This window comes from Rhineura floridana, chromosome 9 (genome assembly GCF_030035675.1).
Source record: "Rhineura floridana isolate rRhiFlo1 chromosome 9, rRhiFlo1.hap2, whole genome shotgun sequence".
Classification (NCBI taxonomy): domain Eukaryota; kingdom Metazoa; phylum Chordata; class Lepidosauria; order Squamata; family Rhineuridae; genus Rhineura; species Rhineura floridana.
Window position 1 is genome coordinate 65,614,739 of NC_084488.1, and position 8,560 is coordinate 65,623,298.

Genomic DNA, 8,560 nt, shown 5'->3' on the forward strand with positions numbered 1-8,560 from the left:
CTTCCTTTTTCTTTGTTTGGTACTTTATTTTGTTGTCATGTGTCATCATTTTTTATTTATATTATGGATAAGGGCCTCAAAAGCTGGAAGTGGTTTGTGCTTCTCTGGACCTCTGAGAGGATCTGCTTACTATCAGGTGTAAAATAAGACCTTGTCCCAACTCTGATATCCCTTTAACTTTGGTTTGTCCTCTGATTTCATTGATATGACTCTTGTCTCACTTTTAGCCTCTCAGGTCCCAGCATAAGACTGAGACAGAAACTAGCCCCAATTCTGACAAGACTACACTCACTCTGCTTTTGTGACCTATGCTTATATTTTTCCTGGTGTATTCTGGCAAATGCTTAGTATATATATATATATATTCATATATTCATAGGGTTTTCGTAAGAGGTATTTAGAGATGGTTTACCATTGCCTTCCTCTAAACCTACGGCACCCGGTATTCCCAGACAGTCTCCCATCCAAGTACAAACCAGGTCTGACACTGCTTAGTTTCCAAGATAGATAAGATTGGGCATGTTCAGGGGAGTATGGCCATAGTGACTACTACTCCTACTCCTACTCCTATTAATAATAATTCAACACACAAGGAAGATATTACAGAAGTGAAACATTAGTAGGGATGCTTGAGGAATTTGATATTTGTGAATTCCAATATGTAGTAATCTACACTTTCCAGACCAGTGTATGAATGTAGTTATCCCTACCCCGGGTTTGGATTTTGCAATGTTGTTCTTGACTTTAAAAAAAAAATCAACATGTGTTTCAATGCATAGTTTGGAGAAAATATACTCAACATGTATTTAAAGGCTTATTTTTGTTCAAGTTTTTTTTCAGATTAATGCAGAACAGGGTGGGTCTTTTCATTAATCATGAAAAGTGACATGGGCTGGAAATTGTCTGCTCTGTCCATCCTGGTGAAAAATGTGAGGTGTCTTCAAAGGTTTATGACCATTTATAAAGGATGCTCACACAGGGCACTAATGAGGCTTCCAGCCGTGACAAAGTTTCCATAAATCCTCCTTGCACCTACCTTTTGTACTTGCATACCATATTTCTGAGGGAATTGGAAAGATGGAATACACAACTAAAAGCCCATAGCAAAGGGGAATGAAAGGAGTTCATAACAAAAATTTATCCATCAATGAAAAATGGGGTTAAAGTTGATATGAATCTCAGATTATATAGATTTTTTAGTCTGTTCATAAAACAATTCACATTTTAGCTTGAAGATGGCCAGTTTTTATCTTCTTTATAATGATACTAAAATAACGTTTTTCCTTTTCTTGACAGAGCAACTATACTTTCTGCTGTTCTTACATAGCTACTTTGTTCACATTTAACATAGATATGTATGCAACTTAGCTGTCAAGACTTCAGAGTCACCCTGGGTCCTGGGAACATACCGCCCTCATTTTGATCTTTCTCTAGGAGCTTCCTGCCTAATTTCCTTTCAGACTTTCATTTTCGAGAGATTTATCTCTGAATGTTAATGATCCTCCCCCAATATTGCTGTGTTAAGATTTTGTTCACTAAGCCATGTTCTCCCAAAGACAATAAGACTGCAAGATTTGGGTCTTTTGCTAAAGCCCACATGCAGCACAACCCTAATATTGATTGGTAGGTTATGTGTATTAGTTTCGAATATTATACGGTGTAATGTCTCTTTGATTTTCAGCAAGAAGAGTTTACAAGAATTAAGTGGTCATATTTATTTTAATAGAAATTAACCCAGAAATGTTAAAACTGTAGCCTATCGTAACACATAATGCAAAATACATTTCCTCAATATCATTTTTTTTAAAAGGAAAGTTTGCAAATTTAAGAAATAAGATATCAATTAATAGTTTACACCAAAATGCAAAGCTAAATGAATAAATAAATAAATAGCAAAGGCCTGATTAAATTGAAGCTTTCATTGAACATCAATAGACTGTGCATGAAAAGCCCTGATTAGGATGCCTATATAAGAAAATGTCAAAAGTTTATAATTAATCAGATTCTTGTATTTAAGCAACCCATTAAATGACTGTGAGGAAAGGCCAGTTCACCCTTAACCCTAATCCTAATTAGCTGCACTGGTATTTCTGACAACAGTGTTATTATCACACTCCTATAATGCAGGCATAAGGTCAGAACTTGTATTTCCTGAAGAGTCATTACAGGAAAAATAGAGTGACCCCACTGCTTCTATACACATGCATGTGCAAGCATGCATGCACGTGCGCACGCACGCACACACACACACACAATTTTACACCTCCTCTCCCTTCCTTGTCACAGCATGGGAGGTTATCATAACTTTTAGATAACATGGAGTTGCACCCAATATAATTTTCCTTGGAATGATGGGAATAAGGGGTTTTGTTCATTTCAAGGTCATGATTGATGGCTTGACTGGATAAATCAGGAAGACATCCTTTCCCCCTCAAATAACAATTAGACCAAATTGGATTTTGATCACAGGGTGGCAGATGATTTGCTTTCCTTGCAGAATGTAGCTTCATTCTTAACTCTCATGAGTTCACTCGAATTCTTTACTCCGCCGATATCTTTTTGTAGCACACCAGATTGCTACATATGGCACACTGTGGCTTAGATAGAGAAACCTGATCTGTGATGATCCCACTGCCTATGGGTAGATGATCCTTTCTTTCAACAGGGCTTTGATATAGATGACTCAGGCTCTTTCAGTTCTATAACACTATGTGGAGCTTAGGTACAACGCATCCCAAATACTTACTTCAGTCTTACTTTCCAATAGTGGGTTTATCTTGCAGACATTTCTATGCTTAAAAGGTGTGTTTTAACACTGATTTAATATTGACATTCTTCGAAGAATGGTGAAGCACACACTGCTTCACCATTCATCACTGACAAATAATAGAACCCGAAGGAACGATGCCAAATGTTTTTGCCTTACAGCAAACCTTTCCCTTGCTTTTTCATTTCCAGAATTCATACCATTTTCTTTTGGTCTTTGTGTGTGAAACATTAGTGAGAACTGAGTCATGACTCCTACACATTTGGAGCTGGTTAAACACCATAATTCAATACAGAAAGAAAGTCCTAGGCTTTTGTAATTTTGCAATAAGCAGGGTTGCGTGTAAACTCCTACTTTGTGGTTTTCATTACTTATTTCAACAGACAGCTGTCGTATTTGCTGCAATATTTTGTACTGCCCATTTTCCAAGATCCATTATTAAGACAAAAACTTTCAGCTATGCTGAAGGATCTGTGATATATCTGACTAGTAAACTCCTGTGGGTTTGATGGAACCTAGTCTCAAAGGAAGAATGCACAGGATTGCAGCTTCATTTGCATTCTTTAATTCTGTTTCCACAAATATTCTTAGGCATGAAGTGTGTCTCAAAGGATCTTTTGTTGATGCTGAAAATAAATAGCATTTTCCATATGAGAGATGTCTTTGGAGTGTTTATGGAAAGGATAGTAGGAAACCGAAGACATCTCATTTTGTTGGGCTTTTAAACACATCAGAAAATGCAGCTCACATTTTGGTTCAGTGGGTTGACGAAAGGATAATATGTCCTTGATTTGAAAGTAGAGATTTTAACAAAAATCTGTTTCTGTTCCCTCAAGAACATTTGCAGGAGAAAATAGGCAACATTTCTGGGTGTGAAATTCCTTACCTTGAGGAATCTTTTCAATGTAAGTGGTTCATTATTGATGTTGTTTAATGGGCTGATCAAATTCTACTGAAATTTAAGAAAAACCTAAACACCCCACATATATTTTGCAGAATCTTGCAGTATGCTCTGTAAAGCTCTTATATGTGTGTGTCTCTCTCTGTGCGTATAAGGTCTACAAAGAAAGTGTGCAAAATGTTTACTGATATGTTTTTAACTTGATGATATTTGATATATTTTGCTTGCCTCTATTGCTGTCAAGGGTCATGGGATTCTGCAAATGGACCTCTAAAAAAAGTCAACACCAGGCACACAGCTAAGCAGCCACTGTCCTACACTGCCACTGTAGGACACTTGTCTCTGTCTTTTCTGACCCCAAATTGTTTTTTTTTCTGGGACCAGTGAGTTCATGACCCAAGACAGAAAGATTGTAAATCCCCAACCCCAGCTTTGCTATGGAGGCAGCTGATAGCAGCCCGATTCAGTGCAATTTAAAAGGCAGTACAGAGAGAACTCTGTGACCTCTGCACTATAACCATTCCTTAACCAGCACATCTCAAGAGGAGATTTTAGAAAACATAAACGGTGATTGCAGAATCCTGCCTTCAGATATTTCAACAACAAAAAGCCACCCATGAGCTACCGCTTGTATTCCCACACCCAGCATTGTGCTACCAGCACCCCTGGGAACCACAGGATCCTCTCCACAATGTGCTACAGTGTCTTTTTGACAAAAGCCCTTTGACCAAAATATTGGCTGCCTGTACACTTGTGGTAAAGTAACAGTAAACACTAATTCCAGAAGTCACAGATACAAATTATCCTCCTGTAGTTCACATGCTATATACAGAACCAAGAAAGGTTGTATGATACACTAACGCATTATCCCAGATTTAGATGGTAAATAATTCTTGCCCTTTTCTGAGGACCAAGAGTTCAGGGGAATTATCCCTTTAGAAAAGAATTTGGGGTTGTACCAGTGAAGGCCACAGAACAAACTGCTTTTTAGTAAACTTCCCAGGACTGATTTAGGGCCATATTTATCTATTCATTATCACATGGTCATTCTATCTGGGCTTGGATAAATATTCATAATTGAATTCACATCTGGACACAATGAGATGTGGATCTAACCCAAAGCTATCACCAGCCTTCAAAAGCCTCTTGCACTTTCTCATCATTATACAGGGCTTTCATTTCCTGGATTTAAAAAAAAACTTCTCTTGGAGCCAGATTTCATATAAAACAAGGCTAGTCAAATAATATTTATACAAGTATTGAAATATGGAAATAATGAAATAATCTCCAAAAATAAGATAAATCAGCAAATAATAACATTAATTATTTTGCTTTTTTTTGTCCCATGAGCCTATTCACATAACCCATTGAGTCTATGTGTTTGGGTTTTTTTTCATCAGCTCAGGATATTTTGTTTCATTGCCATAGATCAGGTGTGGGGAATCTTTGGCCCTTGAGATGTTGCTGAACTACAACTCCCATCATCCCTGCACATTAGCCATGCTTGCTAGGACTAATGGGAGTTATAGTTCAGCCACATCTGGAGGGCCAAATGTTCCCCACACCTGCCCTAATCAGACCCATCTAGATCCACGTGACTACTGACAACGTGCAGAAATTGGTATGGATCTCCTTGTGATACTTCCTTACAACTGCCTTAAAGGCTGCTATTGTAGTTGAGAGTGAAAACATGACCTGTTCTGATTTGCTGACATTTCACACAACACATCCTCAGACCACAGAAGCACAGCTAAAAGTCACTAACAGAGCAATTCTATATCAAGGAGGCATTAAGATGGTTGAAGTTACGGTAGCTTAAAGTATGCTAGATCCTTCCTCCATTTAGGAGCCCTTCAGTGTGGGGAATGCCGGCTCAGCTGGCAGAACCCAGTGGAAAGAAAAGGAGCAAAAAACAGAGCTATTGTGTGTTTTTAATCTCAGCTGGAGATCCACCACATCCTAACTCCCCTCCTTATAGGACTGCCCCTAATTCTCTCATACCTAGAATGGATGAAAAATTCAATATTATTTGCATTTTAATGAGAAAATACCTAACTCACACTTCTTGAACCAATTCATGAACCGTAACATGGCTATCCTTTGAAATTCACACTTCTCAGATTTTTTTGATGCAGTTTCCAGCCCAGACAGTGTGTACAAAAATGCATGTTAGGAGAAAAGTGTGCAAAAAATGCATAAGGGGAAATTGCTTGAAAAAATGTGTGTTAGTCAAAGGATTTTTTTAAAAAAATTGCAAATTGCTGTTGAAATAAGGAGAATTGAATTTAAGATTGAGGAAATGAGAAACTGAGAGAAGCTGAAATTGATAGATTTGTCCATCTCTATCATAGGTGGAAGAAGGTTCTCAAAATCCAGAATTTGGGTACCTGGATGAGGCCTGAAGCTGGAGCTCACTTGGCTTTTGGTGGATTGAGGTGGAAAGCCCAGTGTAAAATCTGTCTATTCATCTCAGATGTTCAGCTAAAAAAAATTAAATGTGTGTATGTGCACACATGCATGTGTGCATGCATGTGTAAGCCTTGCATTTCTGGTAACCTCCTGAAAGTATAAAATAAAAATAAATGTTCAGACAATTTGTATAAAAAAATCTAGTTGACTGGCAAACGTTCTGTGAATTAGAACTGAGGACTATACCTCCCCCTGCCCCAACATGTCCTTGCTACTAAGGAACACAAGTGGGATTCAGGGAATCAAATATATGGTTTTCAGGAGATTGCTTATTAACTCTGTGACCAGTTCATAAGGATAGTCAAGCTTCTTTACTTCATAGCTGTATGACCAGACAAACATTCATGTAAAAATTCTGTAAAAATGTCATGCAGTGGAGAGGCCAAACTGAATTCCCCTAAAAATGTCCTTATGATAGCTGCATTTATCAGTTATGTCACGAGTAAGCACAGACAATCTTTTATCACTCTACCACTTGCATAATGGTGGAAGCCCACTGGGAATGATAATACTAATTCATTAATAGGCAAAAAAACTTTGCAGTTTAAGAAATTACCTATAGCCAACAGATATTTCTATCAAACTTTAAAAAGCAGGGAAATTGGGCAGCTATAGTGAGTACACCAGGGGAGCAGGAGACCTGACCTCCTCTTTGAGATATTGTACTGCCCTACAAATTTCTAAAAATGCAAACACAATTTGACTTGGTCTTTCACAGTCCAATCCATCTCCTGTGTAGCTTGGAATAGTTTGGTAACATGTGCCTCTGAGTATATGGTGAAAGGTGGCAACACCTGCAATCAGGACTACATCTCCAAAGATGGAGTATTACATTTTTGTATATTTGCTGGTATTCTTCTTTACTACTGTTTCTACAGAGAATCTAACCTAGAAAATTATATTTCTCTCATTATTCATCCTAGAAATCTGTGTCAAATTTATTTTCATTCATTTCAAAGCCTTTGTATTGGTCAATGCCATATGATGGTGAAGACAGTGTTTTGTGTTTCAAACTGAAGGTTATGTCCTATTTCTATTTTGGGTGCGTTAACAGTTGAATCTGAAACTGCAGTTTGATGTAAAATCAGACTGATTACAATATGTTGCTACTTAAGCAATGTATCTGGCTGCTGGAAAAAAAACAAACTTGGCCTGCCCAAGATGCATGTTTTCAGCCTGCTATGCTTAGACTACTGCAATTAAGGAAAGGTGGGCATGGTCAATTAAAAAAATAGAGCACACTTAGAAATTTGCTAGAATATATTTCACCTTCCACTGTTTTATCTTGTGCAAACTGAGACACTCCTCATGTCCATTGGAAACTATTCTGCAAAATAGTCAATGCCATTATCCCACAATTGTTTTTGGAGGGTTTTTTTTAGTGTAAATTATGCAAAGTGTTGTTATACTTCACATATTCACAGAAACAGAAGCCAAAGAAAATGATTTACTATAGGAAACTTCACTAAAATTGTAAAGAAATCAAAATATTTAAAATGATTATCTAAACTACATCAACTGTCTTAATACTGTTGCTTCCTCCCTGCTAAAACAAGATCAGCACAGCACATGTCTTGTTTCTATTATTTGGGCTGATTGCAGGTGTTGCTGCCACGCACCATAAGCAGACAGACAGAAAGGCATTTTAGCTCAGTGGGATTTACTCCTGTGCAATCATTCTTAGGATAGGTGAAACTGACCATGGGGGAGAAGGAAGAAGGGCTGGAGTGGTCAGGCAAGGAGGAAGAGGGAAGAGGGGAAGAAGAATGGAGAAGGAAGGGCAAGGGGAGGGGAAGGAGAGAGGGGGAAGGAGAGGAGAGAAGGGGAGGGAGGTCTGATCATTTGCATGCTTTTTGAGTTCAGTGGGATTTGCTCCCATGCAATCATGCTTAGGATAGGTGAAACTGACCTGGGAGAGGGGCAGGGAAGGGGAAGGAGGGCGAAGGGGGAGAGGAGGGAAGGGTAGGGGTAGGGAGGAAGGAGGGGAGAGTGAGGGGGAGGGTAGGAGATTGGGTGGGTGGGCATTGGGCAGAAGGAAAGCCTCTTTCCTTTCCAAAAGGAGAACATTATGAACAGTATCATTGTTTTTCTGGGTTTCCCCCAACTTTTTATTCTACAGCAAACACATGTAGTCTCCCACCCACATTTAAACCAAAGCTGTCCCTCACCACATCCACATGGCATTCCCCAAAGAATCCTGGGAAATCTAGTTTGTAAAGGGTGCTGAGAGTTGCTAGAAGAGGCCCTATTCCCTTCACAGAGCTACAATCCCCAGAAGAGGGGCTGACTGTTCAACCACTTTGGCCATTAGAGCTCTGTCAGGAGAACAGGAGTCTCTCAACAACTCTCAACACCCTTCACAAACTACACTTCCCAGGATTCTTTGGGGGAAGCCATGACTGTCTAAAGTGAAATAAAGGTCT

At 38.7% G+C, this 8,560-nt stretch overlaps 1 pseudogene; it reads right to left on the reverse strand.

Moving 5' to 3' along the window:
• Positions 1 to 427: 427 nt before the first annotated feature.
• LOC133364683 (5S ribosomal RNA) lies at positions 428 to 545 on the reverse strand (annotated as a pseudogene).
• Positions 546 to 8,560: the final 8,015 nt, after the last annotated feature.